This window comes from Camelus bactrianus, chromosome 2 (assembly GCF_048773025.1).
Source record: "Camelus bactrianus isolate YW-2024 breed Bactrian camel chromosome 2, ASM4877302v1, whole genome shotgun sequence".
NCBI classification, from domain to species: domain Eukaryota; kingdom Metazoa; phylum Chordata; class Mammalia; order Artiodactyla; family Camelidae; genus Camelus; species Camelus bactrianus.
In genome coordinates this window covers 199,171-218,087 of record NC_133540.1, presented here as the reverse complement: position 1 = coordinate 218,087, position 18,917 = coordinate 199,171, and positions in this window count along the sequence as shown.

Sequence of the window (18,917 nt, the reverse complement as noted above, 5' to 3'; positions counted from 1 at the left end):
CTGAGCAGAGCAAGAATTTGGAGAATGAAAACAGAGAACTTGCAGAAAATATATCTGCTTGGGTGCAGAAGGTATCCTTGTCCTTTTGCTTTTTTATTTTTTTTGTGATTATACCTTCAGTTCCTCCCCACTCTGGCAGTTCAGTTATTTGGCTCTCTTTTCCTTCATCCTAGTGTCCTGTTCCATGTGTTCCATAAGAGGTCTAGGTTCAAATCATGTGTCCTAGATAAACAAACAAACAAACAAACAAAAAAAAAAAACAAATTTCTTCTGTAGAGCACAGGGAACTCTACTTGATATCTTGTAATCTATAATGAAAAAGAATGTGAAGACAAACATAGGTGTATATATATATGTAACTGAAACATGCTGTACACCAGAAAATTGACACATTGTAACTGACTATATATCAGTAAAAAAATAAACAAAGCAAGTGTTGTAGATGTAAAGCACCACTTTCTGTATTAGTGAAAGGGGTCACACACAAGATAGGTTCAGCTAGCAGTGTAATTAGTATTTGTAATTCTGTTTCCTTCATTACATTTTTGCATAGACCAACAACGCAAAGAAATGCTTAGAGGAGGCCATCAGGCAAAAAAAGCTGCCCTCTGAGAAAGCACTGAAGTTTAAGGTACGAACCTCTTGTTAGATTACATTCTGAAAGTAGAAATGAAAGTAATGAGTAATTGTTACTAATTCAATGTTTCATTGAATGAGAGCTTGAAAGCCATTGAGAAGGTGAATGAAAATTTGAATGACATCATTCAGATTGTTCGAGCTAAGCTGCAGGCTGTGAGGGACCAGAACGCCAAGAGCCCACACCTGGTAAGAGCTGCCACTTTGACCATAGCCGGGCTTCTGAGGCTTTTTGTGCCCTGGGCGAGCTGCGTGCACCTGCTCCTCCTGCTTTTGACCACAACAGAGTGTGAGAGCCCAGTAGCGGAAATTCCCTGTGAACAATGATCCAGAATTTCATGGACTAAAACCTCTGTGACTTTTTCTATTTCAGAGACTAGGAAATATGTCTTATTTTCACAACCTAGAGAGTTTTCTCACCACTCACACTGCCCTCCAAGATACACAGAAGATGTCAGGAAATACCTGAGAGGATAAGGAAGTTACTAGACTAGGTGCACAGTTCCTTGCCCTGTTGATGTTAAACAGAGAATTTTCCATGTGAATTTGGGTAAACTTTGTTTATATTTCACCAGCAACACTCACTTGTGAGCTCTTTGACATGAGCAGTTTCCCACCCTTGCTTCCTCTTGTCGTCCAGTCGTGCCCTCCATTGTCCAGGGAGGAGGAAGCCTGTGGAGGTGAGGAAAAATCTGTGCCTGGAGGTCTTTTTTCCACATTTCTTTATGGGCTTGACATTTGTCCTGGGCCCAGCCTGTATCAGCTGCCATCACAGGAAACTTAGGCGTAGTTGTGGGTACTGGCTGAGAAGGGACAGGATTCCAAAAGGGTTGAAGAGAAGCAACTGCCCATCAGAACAAACCAAGACTTTCTGGAAGAGATTGGCCGGCTGGCAGTGGAAGAGGACCAGCTGAAGAAGGAAATGCAAGATGCAAAGGGTCAGAATGAGCTGCTAGGATGCCCGTTGCTAGAACTTGAAGGAAGAGGCCCTGTCTGCTGTAAACTCTCAAATGGAGCACTGTCTTCAGCCCCAAACCGAAATTCAGGGAAAGTCTCAGATGCTTTCAAGCATATGTAAGGGAACATATAACACTTGCTTTCCTTTCTTTATAAAATTTGTATGTTCAGAATCATTTCACTGCCTTAATATTTTCTGGAGAGAATGCTCACCAAAGTCTTTGGACATGTACCATGGCTAATATATTTATTTTCTATGGTTTGTTTTGCAGTTAACAAAATACTTTGTTTCTGGAAAAAAAATTACACTTTTTAAACATATCACCCTGAGTTTTCATTGAAATCTTAGTACATATTTTATTTCTGTCCTGTGTGAAGATACTGGAAAAAGGAACATCTCCAGAGAACTTGAAAGGTGCTGTTTCAATGAACACTTCAGGAATTTGAGGTAAATGCCTCCAGTTGCAGCAGGATTTCCACTGTACAAATTAGCTTTCACAAGGAACAACAATCTCATGTCTTAGAAGATTAAATGTTGATATCTACTCAAATTATTTTTCTTGGGAATTTAGTCACCAATGAGAATGTTTTAAGTTGAAATTGCTCTTAATAAATCTCATGTCTGTGAAGCCACAGTGAAATCTGAAGAAATGCATGTGCAGGAGGACGTTCAGCTCAGCATCAAGAAGAGAGTAAGGATTGTTACTCACCCCCAGAGATGCTTACCTCAGAGAACCGAGCATCACTGTGTCAGTGTTTAATTGTGCTGTAACGCACGGAAAGCAGGTGGCCCATCTTAGCTGATTCCAAGCGTATGATTCCTCTCATGTTAAGTAGGTGCACATTGCTGTGGATCAGTACTTCTTGAATGTCTTCTCATATCTATCTTACAGCCAGGTGTTTCGAAGACCAGATCTGAGGATTCGATGCAGCGAGCTGTGACAACAGGGGACTGAAGCCTGGAAGGTATGTTGCTTGTTGGGAAGAAAACCTTACATACAGGATTCCTGGGAGATATTGTGGCTTCAGTTCTAGACCCCTAGAATAAAATAAATATAATAAAGAGAGTTAAATAACTTATTTTTTGGGGTTTTTTTTTTTTTTTTTGGTTTTCCAGTGCAAAGAACAGTTAAGTTTACACTATACTGTAGTCTATTAAGTGAGCAATACCACTGTGTCTAAAAACCCCAATGTTCATAACTTAATGAAAATACTCTTTATTACTAAAAACTGCTAGCCATCATTGGAGCCTTTAGTGAGGTTTAATCTTTTTGTTGGTGGATGGTTTTTTTTTTAACTTTTTTTTTTATTGAGTTACAGTCATTTTGGTGGATGGCCTTGAATTAACATTGGTGGCTGCTGACTGGTCATTGTGGCAGTTGCTGAAGATCGGTGTGGCTTTTGCAATTTCTTAACATAAGACCACAATGAAGTTTGTGACAGGATTCTCTCTTCCTTTCAGGAACAAGTCCTCTGTCACAGGCAATTTGACACATTTTACACACAGTAGAAATTCTTTCCAAATTGGAGTCAGTCCTCTCAAACCCTGTGGTAATTTATCAGCTAAGTTCATACGCTCTTCTAAGTCCTTTGTTATTTCAACCTTCTTCACAGCATCTTCACCAGTTGATTCCATCTCAAGAAACCAATTTCTTTGCTTGTCCATAAGAAGCAGCTCCTCATTCATGCACATTTTATCATGAGGTTGCAGCCAATCAGTCATATCTTCAGTCTCCACTTGTAACTCTAGTTCTCCTGCTATTTTCAGCACATCTGCAGCTCCTTCCTGCACTGAATTCTTGAGCCCTTCAAAGTCACACAACAGGATTGGAATCAATTCCTTCCAAACCCCAGTTCATGTTGATATTTTGACTTCTTCCCATGAATCACGAATGTTCTTAATGGCATGTAAAATGGTGAATCCTTTCCAGAAAATTTTCCATTCATTTGCCCAGACCCATCATTGGTGTCACTGTCTATGGCAGCTAAAGCCTTCCAAAATGTATTTCTTAAATAATAAGACTTGAAAGTCATAATTACTCCTGATTCATGGGCTGCAGAATAGATGTCGTGTTAAGCATGGAAACAGCATTCATCTCATGCATCTCCATCAGAGCTCCTGGATGACTTGTGCATTGTCCATGAGCAGTAATATTTTGAAAGAATTTTTTTTTGTGTGTTTTGTTTTGTTTTCTGAGCAGTAGGTCTCAACAATGGGCTAAAATATTCATGTTGTAAATAGATGTGCTGTCATTCAGGCTTTGTTCTATTTATAGAGCACAGAGTAGATTTCACTTGATTCTCATGGGACATAGGATTTTCATAATGTTAAATGAATATTGGCTTCGTTAGCCGCTAACGGGAAAATCAGCCTGTCCATTGAAGCCTTGATGCCAGGCGCTGACTTCTCTCCAGCTGTGATGGTGCTGGGTGGCCTCCCCTTGCAGTTCTCTGCATTGAAAACCTGTTGTTTAGTGCAGCCACCTTCATTAGCTGCCTTAGCTTCATCTCCTGGAGCACTTGCAGCAGCCTCTGGGTCAGCTCTTCCCGCCTTACCTTGCACAGGTATGCAGTGGAAATGGAATCTTGCCTTAAACTACATGGGCCAACCCCTGCTGGCTTCACACTTTTATTCTGAAGCCTCTTCACCTCTCTCAGGGTTTATAGAATTGCTGAGAACTAGGGACTTCCGCTGGATTAGGCTTTGCCTTAAAGGAATATCATGCCTGTTTTAATTAAAATGATAAAGAACCAAATATTTCAGAAACTACAAAAATGTGACACAGAGATAAGAAATGAGCAAATGCTGCCAGAAAAAAAATGTCACCAATGGAATTGCTGTACTCAGGGTTGTTACAAATCTTCAATTGTTTAAAAATATGCATTACAAGGGAGGGCAATAAAATGAAACATGCCTGTAATAGCAATGAATTTGCACTGGGAAGGTAAAAAGGGGATTCCTGCCTTCAGAATTCTCTCCTTTCTCCACTCCCCAGCACAGCCAAGCTCTTGAGTGCACATGTGCACACACAAAGACAGTTGTTTTATGTTTATAGAGGGTAAAAAGAAAGTGCAAGACCACCATGCTGCATCGGGATCTCTGAAAGAACGTGAGGAAGACGGTTTCCAAAGGCAGGTGAAGAAAGTAAGTGTCCTTGATGAAATCAGTGGACAGAGATCTATGGACACTGAAGGGTAAGACATTCCCGTGTTAATTATGACAATGTGTGAATGAATGTGTGGAGTTATGTGGATATTGTAATACATTTCAGAATACTTACCACCATATTTTCTTTACCATATTCAATCAGTACACATGTGCATTTATTTTTTGACCTTGATTTCTGTAATCTGCTGCTTCTGTTCATTCTAACTGGTTACCAGAGTCTTGTTTGTATTTAGTTTGAGATTTTAGCGGGTTCTTGGACCAGATTTAGTCACTTCATTATCTGGATCCCCCTAGGTCCATTTTTATTGTCCTTAGGTTTCAACCACATCAAAGTGTCATGACCTGCCATGTGTCTATCATTTTTAATAAACTCTAGACATTGGGTAGAAAATAGAGAAAATTTGATGCCTCGTGTGAGGTTAACTTGCTGCAGAGAAGGTGGGCATTACAGCTGGCAGGTGGTCAGGGCACCAGCAGCGCTACATCCTGTTAACCCGGTTAGCAGCTGAGATCAGTCAGTGCAGCCAGCTTTCGTGAGGCCCGTGTGTCTCCTGTCCACCTTTGTTTCTGGCATATAGCTCTCCTGGATCCCAGCTAAGTCCTGTGGGTCTCTCTAGTGATCACCTTCGCTGACGGACAGTGAGCTCCAGCTGCCTGACTGCGGTGCCTGTGCGTAGGGGGCACCGGCTGCCGGGCTGCTCTGCATCTCAGTGGTTTCCTCTGCAGTTACCGGGTGACCCCCGGGGAAGGTGGGCCCAGTCCTGGGCTTTCTTCTTCTCCATCTTGGCCTCATGTCCCTTTCTGGCTTGTTAGCAATTTGGTACATTTGATCATGGATTTCATAATTTGTCCAGAGTTTCCTGTCATTCTCAGGGAGAGGTCATGGACATCACACCCATTAACCTGCTTTCAAAAACAAGCATTTCCTTATATTTCCTAAAGGATCAGGTTTTGCTCCAGGTTTTGACTGAAATCTGGGCTCTCTGTGGGAGAAATCAAACAAGTCATGAACGCTTGCTTTACCCTAATGTGTTTGGTTGTGATGACTTGGTCAGACCCTGATTCCCACGTTGAAACACAGTGAGCTCGTGCTGTCCCAGGCACAGGAACCTGAGCCTGGTGGGGGGGCGCAGAGCACACCTCAAGTGGGCTTTTCCTGTGTGTTTATTTTATGCATAAATGATTAGGGGTGGGGACGCTGAAGGGAAGCCCAGATACCAAACACTTGCCAGAGGCCTGAGTGTAGCTTTTTCATATTTGTGGGGGTACTTTAATTCTTTCCTGTGTATTTATCAGCCTGAGCATTTATGGGGAAGGGCGAAAGGAACATGGAATTCTTCCCTTCCAGTTTCTGGGAGGGAAACTGGCAGAATTTCAGAGTTTCTTTCCCCTCTCAGGAAGGTGGACATGAACGGATGTGAGCTGGTGGGAAAGCAGCAGCTGTTGGCAGCAAAGGAGGAGGCAAAATTGGCTGAAGAGGAGACAAGATGGTACAAGTGAGTTCAGCTCCTCTGCACCTGCGGCTCTGAAAACACCTGTTGGATTTTTTGAAAACTTTTCTAAAATGTTTAGACACAATATCATAAACTGACCCAAACAAAAGACATTTGTATACATGGCTTCACACAGGAGGAAAAGTGTTAAGTTTTACATATGTTAAGTTAAACGTTTAACATTAAAAAGTATTAAGTTACTAAGAATTTCCTGGTCCCAGTGCTGGCCAGACTGAGAGGAGAGACGGTTCACAGAGATGTTTCTGAAGGTGCTATAAACCGTTCTCACCCTGAGGATAGCAGTTTAGTGTAGCGTCAGTTGGACCAATAAAAATTCCCGTGCTGCTGGGGAGACCCAGGTGTAAGAAGTAGGGTCAGGATGTAAGGAAAGGAAGAATCAAGCTTTGTGATGAAAGATGCTCAGCACAGGACACGTGAGGGAAATGCTGAGAACGGGAGGGGGAGTTGTGTCCGCGCAGAACCGGGCAGGCGTTCAGTAACAGTGACGGAAGGAGTGGCTGCAGCGACAGCTTTGCACCTGCTGTGCTTCTGCAGCCGTGTGCAGTGTGTCTTGAGCGGTGAGATGATGTGTGTGAGTGTACAGTGCAGATAACATGGACTGGGGCAGATTATTTAACAGCATACCCAGCATTGTGTCTTCTCTGATGGAACAATTTGTAACTCATAGGATAAGACTTGAAGAATGTCACGGGCAAATGCGGGAAGCAGAGATCATTTGGAGACACCAGGTAACCTGCCTTCCTCCTGACACACCGAGTCCTCAGCACCTGATGCAGACAGTTATTGTGGCCCTGAGAACCCCTAGCCATGGGGTGTTTCTTGATGTGTTGACTTTTTCAGGTCACTCTTGCTGAGAAGAAGGCCCAAGACAGCTCAGTAAGAATTTGTTTCCTTCCTTCCCTTTGTGCACAGTCGGCCACAACTGAACGTGGATGTGTTTTTCTCCCACAGCTCAGGGCTCAGGAGCTGGAGAGGGAAATCTCTGAATTGAGAAGGGAAAACTCTGACCTGAGAAGGGAAAACTCCTCTGAGCTGAGAAGGGAAGTTGCCCACCTGAAACAGAGGTACAGAATTTTGACACATTTTTACGGGTGTTTTGAGATTTTTAAGGACTGGTTGTTTTGTGCCTAGTAGAGGAATTGGTGGTGTAATTTGTATTGAAGCCATTCTTTATCTTTAAGATTGGATGCAATCTGCAGACGGAGGCAGGCAGAGGAATACATGAGGCAGGATCCCACTCCAGGAGGACCGTACAGGCTACACCCTCCCCTGAGAGGTAAGGAGCGCACTGTGAAGTGCGGCAGCTCCATTTCTGCAGCAGGAGCCACCCAGTGGGCTGCTTGTCCCCATGGGTAGATGTCGGGTTTCCTGGACACCACACCACACACTCACTGTGGGGAACAGGTTCACAGCTGAATGACAAGATGCTGTTTTCTTTACATGCCACCAGCTAGCAGGGCTCTGTCCCCTGTGAGCGGTGGAGCTTACGCCCCTCCAGGGACTGCGGGCCGCCCCCCAGTCTCTTGGTTGCCTGGCGTGGCTGGCATGGCTGGTTTCTGTGCACTAGAAGACATGAGTGTCAGCCCTCTCTTCCCTCCTGGACACGGTTTTGAAGGCTGAATTTTGTTCTCATTTCAGGAAAATAACATGGATGACGTTTTAGAATGAAGGCAGTATGTCATAACGAGAAAAACATTTTTCTTCATTTGCCTTGGTGGATAAATATTCTATTCAAGATCTGCTTTAAGGCAGCAGGCATTTCTTCACTAATTTTGCAGGTCCCTTCGTTCTTATAATAAAGCTTGCACAGTGACCTAGAGTAGCCAGTTAGTAAGTGACATGACAACGTAGCCTCACTCCCCCAGAGTTAACATGTAACTCTAAAGTCTCCCACCAGCTACTCCATGTAACTCACCATTCTTTTGCCGATTATTACAACATGAGTCATTGAGGCTACTTCTTTCATAAATGATTACGTGACATCTGGTCACTTATACAAGACATGCGCTGTCAGAGAGAAGGCTATTAACAGTTCACCAACAGGCTGAGGAGGAAGAGGTGGAGCTCACAGTCAGGGGTTGTTGATACTCTTCCTACAAAAGACCCTTCTTACTTTAATGTATAATCTGTATACAGACTGATTTGCCCTGAAGTGTGCTGTGAGTCCACTGTGTAAGTGTTGGTTGCCAGTGATCTGAGCCCTGAGACCCCATCCAGGGTGATTAGCTATGAAAACAACTAAATCTAGGCCCTGTGGTGTCCTCGTCATGGGACAGGGGTCCAGGCTTCCCTCGTCTTCGGGGTCAACTGAGGTGGAAGGGAGACCTGCGGCCTCTGTGAAGAGCCCAGGGCGTGGGCGGGAGTGAGAGTTCCTGTAGGAGGGCACGAAGGGCTCGGCTCGTGCTTTCCCTGCACGGCATCTGTCAGATAGAATCTGCCTTCAGTGCTGCTCTCACTTCACAGCTTCAGGGCAGGGTGGCACCCCTGTTAGGAATGGCACCGCCTTTCTGGCTCAGGAGGCAGAGGAAAACAAAGTAAGTAATTTTATTCACTTGTGTTCCAGTGGTCATTTTGTATTGAATAATCTCTGGAACTAGCAATTTCCTTTTGAACAAACCATTCCTGCCTTTGCCTTTGGATTGGGAATTAGGGGATAAGTATGCCCAGGAATCACAGTGAAGTTTGGGGAAAGTATTTTATCGCCAAAGCCTCCTGAGCAGCCCAAGCTGCAGGCAGGCCCAGCGCTGAAGGAGTGCAGTCAGCGTAGCTGCCAACTGGGCACCCAGTGCAGGGGAGGGTGCACGGTGACGACGATTGCTGAGTTGGGTTACGGCTCTTGTCGGTGTTGGCGTTTTGTCTGTCATTCAACAAAGACATCCCTTATGTATCGCAGGTCACCCCGTGGGAAGGAGAGCCACAATATTTCGGAGGAGCAGCCCACGAGGACTGCCCCTTGAGCGACCAGTCGTCGCCCAGCTGGGCACCTGCAACTGGTCCCACTTGGTGCCCTGTGCAACCTCGCCCCCCACCGCCAGCTGCTCCGCTCGGTAAGAGGAAAGCATAGTCCTCTGTTTCTTACTTGAGTCACTGCAGAAGAAGGGCAGATCACTATCCGGGGCTTCCCCGTGCACGGGCGGCCGTGACTGGGCTCACGGCCGTGTCCCTCTGGTCCCTTAGCAGATGCACTTGATGGACTGCGTCTTCCCCATCCTGACCTGGGGAGGGAGGTGTCTGTTGTAGAGGGAAAGAGGGTCCTCTGACGGAGGGCAGACGTGTCGGTTCTGCATATGGGCCTTCAACAGACACCACGTTCCGGGCTCCCTGGAGGACAAGCCCGCCCCTGTCACTGTCTGCAACGAGTGGAGCCCTGAAATTCCACAGCCGATGATCGGTTATGGAAGACACACCCGAACCAGGGGCCTGTGGTATCTTCAGTCAAGGGTCCTGAGACCTGTCTCCCACTCTGTCTGATGTGAGACTTAGTGTGATAAGGGGAAGAAGGCATCAAAGATCTTTTGCGCTTCAGCAAACTAACATGTTTTGTAAGGCAGTGAACCGTGAAAGAGTGGTTTGTATTATATTTTATCTATGACGAGAAGCTAGTTGACTCGGGGAAGGTCATAGGTTAGTGGTAAATAGAATGCTTGCTTAGCATGCCGAATTCCGTGTGCTCATTCCCGGTACCTCCATTTAAATAGAGAAGAAAAGAAAAAACAAAAACAAGAGCAAACTTCAAATGTTAGAAATACATAGTGCGCAAACCCAAATTCCATATCCATTCTTTTTACGTGTTTTCCTCTTACTACTTGGTTTGAAATATATCCCAACCGTGACTTAAGCATTTTTTTCAGAAAATGCTCTAACTCTTTGAAAGCCTTTTCTGCCACTTTTGTTTTGACACATCCACGAACGGAGATAGACGCACATGGTGGTTTTAATATACATTCGTGAATATTCTCATTAATGTACCTGTAACTACATTTTACAGATGGTGTGTCAGTGCGCCACTTTACAGAAGAGAGAGGAAGAGAATCTTCCTGGGATGAGGTACAGTCTCTTGTTGTTAATGTCCTTGTGTGACTATATAATTACCAGGGGATTCTGAGACATAAACCGGGGGTTGGTGTGAGTGTGCATCTTCACGTTTTCATCTGCTGATGAGAATTTTTGGCTTATGCTTTTAACTTACAGTTTTGGATGTGATTCTGTGCTTAATGCCGTAGGACTGGATAATGCACTTGTGTTCATTTTCCAGACTCACCTAGTGAAGCCAGTGTCTGTATGGGCATTCTTGTTTTCAGGGTCTTTCCCTTACAGTTCATTAGAGGATATTGAAAAGAAATTCATCCCTGGGAAAGTTAGGTGCATCTTGGTGTTGGTTCTTGTTTTAGCCGTCCTCACTTGAAATTAATTAAGTGATGTTTCATTTTCAAGGCAGCATGTTTTGTCTTCCCATTCCACCGCCAGTAACAGTGGTCTAGTTTCCTTAGTGCCTTACGCTGTTTCCCACCTGCACTTTTACTCAGGCTGCCCTTCCCCAAAGCCCCTCCACATCCCCCTTCTGCGCTGGATCTCTCTTTTACGAAACAGTGCGGTCTTCCCAGCATTCCCTGAGCTATCCACGTTCAGCGGACTCTCCTGTGCTTTGTGGCGTTACTGTACCCGTTCACCTCAGTTGTAGTGCTGTTGAAAATTTTCTGTGCTGATTTGTTTTCATGGATCCTGTGCCTCTGGCAGAACAGAGAGGAGAATCTGCCTTTTATTTGTATCACCAGCTTCTCCCAGGATAGGGCTTATGTTCTGATAGCTTCGGTAAATAACTGTTGTCTACCTGACTGACTAAGCGTAGGCACATGATCTGAATTTCGGTTCCTGCTTTATCTTGTTTTGTGTTCCAAGAATTGGCGACTAAGCCCGAAATTACAAAACCGGAGTACTCTACTGGGACTGTAGAAGTGGCTCCGCAGGAGCTGACGGATGATAAAGCACTGACCTCTGTTTGTGGAGCACACGGATCTTATTATACACTGGGTAAGTTAGTGAACGTGGCTGGCATTTCTTGTTCTCTGTGCCTAGAAACTAGTGTGCTCTTGGGGTTAAGGGTATATGTAGCTCAGCAGTAGAGAGAATGCGGGCTTAGCATGCAGGAGTTCCTGGGGTCAGTATCCAGTTCCTCCAAGAAACGAGTGTGATACGGGGAAGGAAGGAAGGAAGGAAGGCGCAAAGGTTTTGTTTCGCTTCAGTAGGGTCTTCGCAGGAAAGCCTAATCCTCCATTCTTTTCTGTGGTTTTTAGCCGACGAGGGACCTGGCGCGGCTCCGGTGTGGCCCGGCAGCGCCCGCCCACCTGCGGCGGCCCCGGAGACCCAGGGAAGTTGGGTGGTCATGCTCTGTTGGGCCTCGTCCTGGGAATGGTGATCGTCCTGTTCTCCCGGCAACCGTTCCTGGCCTCGTCTGCAGACTGTGTGTCCTGTGACGGGTCTGGCGTGGCATGTCGCTGCCTTTTTCAGACTCAAAACTCTTGCCCAGGAGCCAGTGGGCTGCTTCTCCCGGGAGCCCGTCGCCTTGGCTGGTGCCTGCAGGAGACATGAGGGAGTGCTCAGGAGCCAGGGCCCGCAGACTTTGGCTGTTGGTTTCTCGAAACACCGTGAGGAGAGTGAGCCCTCGCTCCACACTGACTTCTCCTTGCTCGGCTGACTCCTTCCTGACCTCCTGCACCTGGGGTTGCTCCTGGGTCACTTAGACGGGTTTCTGTGTCGTCGTTCTTTTGACTGGTTTCCCGGCTTAAGCCATGTGATTCTCTTGTTTAGAATGTCCATTCAGTTCCTGGTAACTGGAAAAGGGGCAAAGCCCTCCCTCCAGCTTTGTACGGTGTGCTTTGTGCAACTTGGAGTCTTCCTGGGTGTTTTAAACGTCACAGCCCGTCACTGTGACGTCTTTTCTCGGGGTGTAAGTGTGTCTTGGCCGCTGCCTCCAGTTGTACTCTGGGCAGAAAAGCCTGGCTCTCGGAGATGTTGCGTTTGTAGTAGGGAATAGAGGCTGGAAGGGAAAGAGCCCGCCGTGAAAATGCCTCCTTCCCTGCGAGGGAATTCCGATGCGCACCAGAGTGCGTACGTTTTGTTTGTCCCCCACTCTGTGCCGGGTCGGGCCTGCCCTGGAAGCTGTCAGAGCTGCTCGTCGGTTTCATGGCACACCGTGGGGTTTTGCGCACGAGCTGTTACAGTCCCTTTGGTGTTAGGTGTGGGGTTGAGACTCCCCACGTCACTCTCCCATAGCACGCAGTTAGAGTGCGTTCTCTAGCGAACGTAAAATCCAGACGTCCCTGAGGATAGGGATGATTGTAGCGGAGCCTGAGTCCCTTCTGAGGACAGCCTTGTCCCCTCAGGAGCCCTTGGCCAGCTCCGCCGCAGGTCTCCTGGATGCCCAGCTCCCCAGGGCTCTTTGCGCCCAGGGGCAGCCCCCGCGTGGAGGAGGAGGGCCCTTTGTGAGGAGGGGGCAGAGAGGGCCTGGTAGTGTCCTGAAGGCAGAGCCCTGCAGGCAGAGCCCTGCAGGCAGAGCCCTGCAGGCCGAGCGGCGACCCTGGTGCGGCTATGCTTGCTCGTGTGGAGAATGAGCTCTTCACGTCCGTCCCGTGTCCGTGTTCCTGGTCCGCGCCTGGCAAGCTAGCGTGGAGCTGGGGATGGTGGCGGGAATGCCGTCCTGCCCAGAGCGGCTGGCTGTTTGGAAGGCGCTAGTTTGCCCGTGGTCTGGAAGCTCTTTGTGCAGCCTCTCGGGCAGGAGGACCCTTGGCTTCCTCCACTTGGAGACAGCGGCGGCGGGGACGTGTGGCATCAGGGTCGTATCCCCGTGTCCCCCTGTGTGGCCCAGGCTGCAAGCAGACCCCAGAGGCCTGGGCGGTGCGTGTGGCACTGTGCTACTCTCTGGGAACCCGGTGGAGTTGAGGGTGCCCGGTGCCGACGGCTGCTGCGTTGGGTTTCGGCATTTGTCGGTGTTGGCGCTTTTGTCTGTCATCCAACCCAGCCCTCCCTTCTGTCCTGCAGGTCACCCCGTGGGCCGGAGTGCCCCAAACTTTCCGAGGACCAGCCTGCGTGGCCTGCCCCGGGTGCGGACTGTCGTCGCCCAGCTGGGCACCTGCACCTGGTCCCCCTTGGTGCCCTGTGCAACCTCGCCCCCCACGACCAGCTGTTCCGCTCGGTTATAGGAAAGCATAGTCCTCTGTTTCTTCCTTGAGTCACTGCAGAAGAAGGGCAGATCGCTCTCCGGGGCTTCCCCGTGCACGGGCGGCTGTGACTGGGCTCACTGCCGTGTCCCTCTGGTCCCTTAGAAGACGCACTTGATGGACCGCGTCTTCCCCGTCCTGCCCTGGGGAGGGAGGTGTCTGTTGTAGAGGGAAAGAGGGTCCTCGGACGGAGGGCAGACGTGTCGGTTCTGCACACGGGCCTTCAACAGACACCACGTTCCGGGCTCCCTGGAAGACAAGCCCGCCCCTGTCACTGTCTGCAGCGAGTGGAGCCCTGACCTTCCACAGCCGATGATAGGTTATGGGAGACACACCCGAACCCGGGGCCTGTGGTCTCTACAGTCAAGGGTAATGTGACCTGTCTCCCACTCGTTCTGATGTGAGACTTAGTGTGATATGGGGAAGAAGGCATCAAAGTTCTTTTGCTCTTCAGCAAACTAAGATGTTTTGTAAGTCAGTGAACCATGAAAGAGTGTTTTGTACTTTATTTTATCTATGCCGAGAAGCTAATTGACTCGGGGAAGGACATAGTTTAGTGGTAAACAGAATGCTTGCTTAGCATGCCGAATTCCGTGTGCTCATTCCCGGTACCTCCCTTTAAATACAGAAGAAAAGAAAAAACAAAAACAAGAGCAAACTTCAAATGTTAGAAATACATAGTGCGCAATCCCAAATTCCATATCCATTCTTTTTACGTGTTTTCCTCTTACTACTTGGTTTGAAATATATCCCAACCTTGACTTAAGCACTTTTTTCAGAAAATGCTCTAACTCTTTGAAAGTCTTTTCTGCCACTTTTGTTTTGACACATCCACGAACGGAGATAGACGCACATGGTGGTTTTAATATACATTCGTGAATATTCTCATTAATGTACCTGTAACTACATTTTACAGATGGTGTGTCAGTGCGCCACATTACAGAAGAGAGAGGAAGAGAATCTTCCTGGGATGAGGTACAGTCTCTTGTTGTTAATGTCCTTGTGTGACTATATAAGTACCAGGGGATTCTGAGACATAAACCGGGGGTTGGTGTGAGTGTGCATCTTCACGTTTTCATCTGCTGATGAGAATTTTTGGCTTATGCTTTTAACTTACAGTTTTGGATGTGATTCTGTGCTTAATGCCGTAGGACTGGATAATGCACTTGTGTTCATTTTCCAGACTCACCTAGTGAAGCCAGTGTCTGTATGGGCATTCTTGTTTTCAGGGTCTTTCCCTTACAGTTCATTAGAGGATATCGAAAAGAAATTCATCCCTGGGAAAGTTAGGTGAATCTTGGTGTTGATTCTTGTTTTAGCCGTCCTCACTTGAAATTAATTAAGTGATGTTTCATTTTCAAGGCAGCATGTTTTGTCTTCCCATTCCACCGCCAGTAACAGTGGTCTAGTTTCCTTAGTGCCTTACGCTGTTTCCCACCTGCAATTTTACTCAGGCTGCCCTTCCCCAAAGCCCCTCCACATCCCCCCTCTGCGCTGGATCTCTCTTTTACGAAACAGTGCGGTCTTCCCAGCATTCCCTGAGCTATCCACGTTCAGCGGACTCTCCTGTGCTTTGTGGCGTTACTGTATCCGTTCACCTCAGTTGTAGTGCTGTTGGAAATTTTCTGTGCTGATTTGTTTTCATGGATCCTGTGCCTCTGGCAGAACAGAGAGGAGAATCTGCCTTTTATTTGTATCGCCAGCTTCTCCCAGGATAGGGCTTATGTTCTGATAGCTTCGGTAAATAACTGTTGTCTACCTGACTGACTAAGCGTAGGCACATGATCTGAATTTCGTTTCCTGCTTTATCTTGTTTTGTGTTCCAAGAAGGGGCGACTAAGCCCGAAATTACAAAACCGGAGTACGCTACTGGGACTGTAGAAGTGGCTCCGCAGGAGCTGACGGATGATAAAACACTGACCTCTGTTGGTGGAGCACACGGATCTTATTATACAGTGGGTAAGTTAGTGAACGTGGCTGGCATTTCTTGTTCTCTGTGCCTAGAAACTAGTGTGCTCTTGGGGGGAAGGGTATATGTAGCTCAGCAGTAGAGAGAATGCGGGCTTAGCATGCAGGAGTTCCTGGGGTCAGTATCCAGTTCTTCCAAGAAACGAGTGTGATACGGGGAAGGAAGGAAGGAAGGAAGGCGCAAAGTTTTTGTTTCGCTTCAGTAGGGTCTTCGCAGGAAAGCCTAATCCTCCATTCTTTTCTGTGGTTTTTAGCCGACGAGGGACCTGGCGCGGCTCCGGTGTGGCCCGGCAGCGCCCGCCCACCTGCGGCGGCCCCGGAGACCCAGGGAAGTGGGGTGGTCATGCTCTGTTGGGCCTCATCCTGGGAATGGTGATCGTCCTGTTCTCCCGGCAACCGTTCCTGGCCTCGTCTGCAGACTGTGTGTCCTGTGACGGGTCTGGTGTGGCATGTCGCTGCCTTTTTCAGACTCAAAACTCTTGCCCAGTAGCCAGTGGGCTGCTTCTCCAGGGAGCCCGTCGCCTTGGCTGGTGCCTGCAGGAGCCATGAGGGAGTGCTTAGTAGATGGGGCCCGCAGACTTTGGCTGTTGGTTTCTCGAAACACCGTGAGGAGTGTGAGCCCTCGCTCCACAATGACTTCTCCTTGCTCGGCTGACTCCTTCCTGACCTCCTGCACCTGGGGTTGCTCCTGGGTCACTTAGACGGGTTTCTGTGTCGTCGTTCTTTTGACTGGTTTCCCGGCTCAGGCCATGTGATTCTCTTGTTTAGAATGTCCATTCAGATCCTGGTAAATGGAAAAGGGGCAAAGCCCTCCCTCCAGCTTTGTACGGTGTGCTTTGTGCAACTTGGAGTCTTCCTGGGTGTGGTAAACGTCACAGCCCGTCACTGTGACGTCTTTTCTCGGGGGGTAAGTGTGTCTTGGCCGCTTCCTCCAGTTGTACTCTGGGCAGAAAAGCCTGGCTCTCAGAGATGTTGCGTTTGTAGTAGGGAATAGAGGCTGGAAGGGAAAGAGCCCGCCTTGAAAATGCCTCCTTCCCTGCGAGGGAATTCTGATGCGCACCAGAGTGCGTACGTTGTGTTTGTCCCCCACTCTGTGCCGGGTCGGGCCTGCCCTGGAAGCTGTCAGAGCTGCTCGTCGGTTTCAAGGCACACCGTGGGGTTTTGCGCACGAGCTGTTACAATCCCTTTGGTGTCAGGTGTGGGGTTGAGATTCCCCACGTCACTCTCCCATAGCACGCATTTAGAGAGCGTTCTCTAGCGAACGTAAAATCCAGACGTCCCTGAGGATAGGGATGATTGTAGCGGAGCCTGAGTCCCTTCTGAGGACAGCCTTGTCCCCTCAGGAGCCCTTGGCCAGCTCCGCCGCAAGTCTCCTGGATGCCCAGCTCCCCAGGCCTCTTTGCGCCCAGGGGCAGCCCCCGCGTGGAGGAAGAGGGCCCTTTGTGTGGAGGGGGCAGAGAGGGCCTGGTAGGGTCCTGCAGGCAGGGCACTGCAGGCAGAGCCTTGCAGGCAGAGCCCTGCAGGCAGAGCGGTGACCCTGGTGCGGCTCTGCTTGCTCGTGTTGAGAATGAGCTCTTCACGTCCGTCCCGTGTCCGTGTTCCTGGTCCGCGCCGGGCAAGCTTGCGTGGAGCTGGGGAAGGTGGCAGGGATGGCCGTCCCGCCCAGAGCGGCTGGCTGTTGGGAAGGCGCTAGTTTGCCCGTGGGCCGGAAGCTCTGTGTGCAGCCTCTCGGGAAGGAGGACCCTTGGCTTCCTCCAATTGGAGACAGCGGCGGCGGGGACGTGTGGCATCAGGGTCGTATCCCCGTGTCCCCCTGTGTGGCCCAGGCTGCAAGCAGACACCAGAGGCCTGGGCGGTGCGTGTGGCACTGTGATACTCTCTGGGAATCCGGTGGAGTTGAGGGTGCCCGGTGCCGACGGCTGCTGCGTTGGGTTTCGGCATTTGTCGGTGTTGGCGCTTTTTTCTGTCATCCAACCCAGCCCTCCCTTCTGTCCTGCAGGTCACCCCGTGGGCCGGAGGTCCACAAAATTTCCGAGGACTAGCCTGCGTGGCCTGCCCCAGGTGTGGACTGTCGTCGACCAGCTGGGCACCTGCACCTGGTCCCCATTGGTGCCCTGTGCAACCTCGCCCCACACGACCAGCTGTTCTGCTCGTTAAAAGGAAACCATAGTCCTCTGTTTCTTCCTTGAGTCACTGCAGAAGAAGGGCAGATCGCTCTCCGGGGCTTCCCCGTGCACGGGCGGCTGTGACTGGGCTCACTGCCGTGTCCCTCTGGTCCCTTAGAAGACGCACTTGATGGACCGCGTCTTCCCCGTCCTGCCCTGGGGAGGGAGGTGTCTGTTGTAGAGGGAAAGTGGGTCCTCGGACGGAGGGCAGACCTGTCGGTTCTGCACACGGGCCTTCAACAGACACCACGTTCCGGGCTCCCTGGAAGACAAGCCCGCCCCTGTCACTGTCTGCTGCGAGTGGAGCCCTGAACTTCCACAGCCGATGATCGGTTATGGGAGACACACCCGAACCCGGGGCCTGTGGTCTCTACAGTCAAGGGTAATGTGACCTGTCTCCCACTCGGTCTGATGTGAGACTTAGTGTGATATGGGGAAGAAGGCATCAAAGTTCTTTTGCTCTTCATCAAACTAAGATGTTTTGTAAGTCAGTGAACCATGAAAGAGTGTTTTGTACTTTATTTTATCTATGCCGAGAAGCTAATTGACTCGGGGAAGGACATAGTTTAGTGGTAAACAGAATGCTTGCTTAGCATGCCGAATTCCGTGTGCTCATTCCCGGTACCTCCCTTTAAATACAGAAGAAAAGAAAAAACAAAAACAAGAGCAAACTTCAAATGTTAGAAATACATAGTGCGCAAACCCAAATTCCATATCCATTCTTTTTACGTGTTTTCCTCTTACTACTTGGTTTGAAATATATCCCAACCTTGACTTAAGCACTTTTTTCAGAAAATGCTCTAACTCTTTGAAAGTCTTTTCTGCCACTTTTGTTTTGACACATCCACGAACGGAGATAGACGCACATGGTGGTTTTAATATACATTCGTGAATATTCTCATTAATGTACCTGTAACTACATTTTACAGATGGTGTGTCAGTGCGCCACTTTACAGAAGAGAGAGGAAGAGAATCTTCCTGGGATGAGGTACAGTCTCTTGTTGTTAATGTCCTTGTGTGACTATATAATTACCAGGGGATTCTGAGACATAAACCGGGGGTTGGTGTGAGTGTGCATCTTCACGTTTTCATCTGCTGATGAGAATTTTTGGCTTATGCTTTTAACTTACAGTTTAGCATGTGATTCTGTGCTTAATGCCGTAGGACTGGATAATGCACTTGTGTTCATTTTCCAGACTCACCTAGTGAAGCCAGTGTCTGTATGGGCATTCTTGTTTTCAGGGTCTTTCCCTTACAGTTCATTAGAGGATATCGAAAAGAAATTCATCCC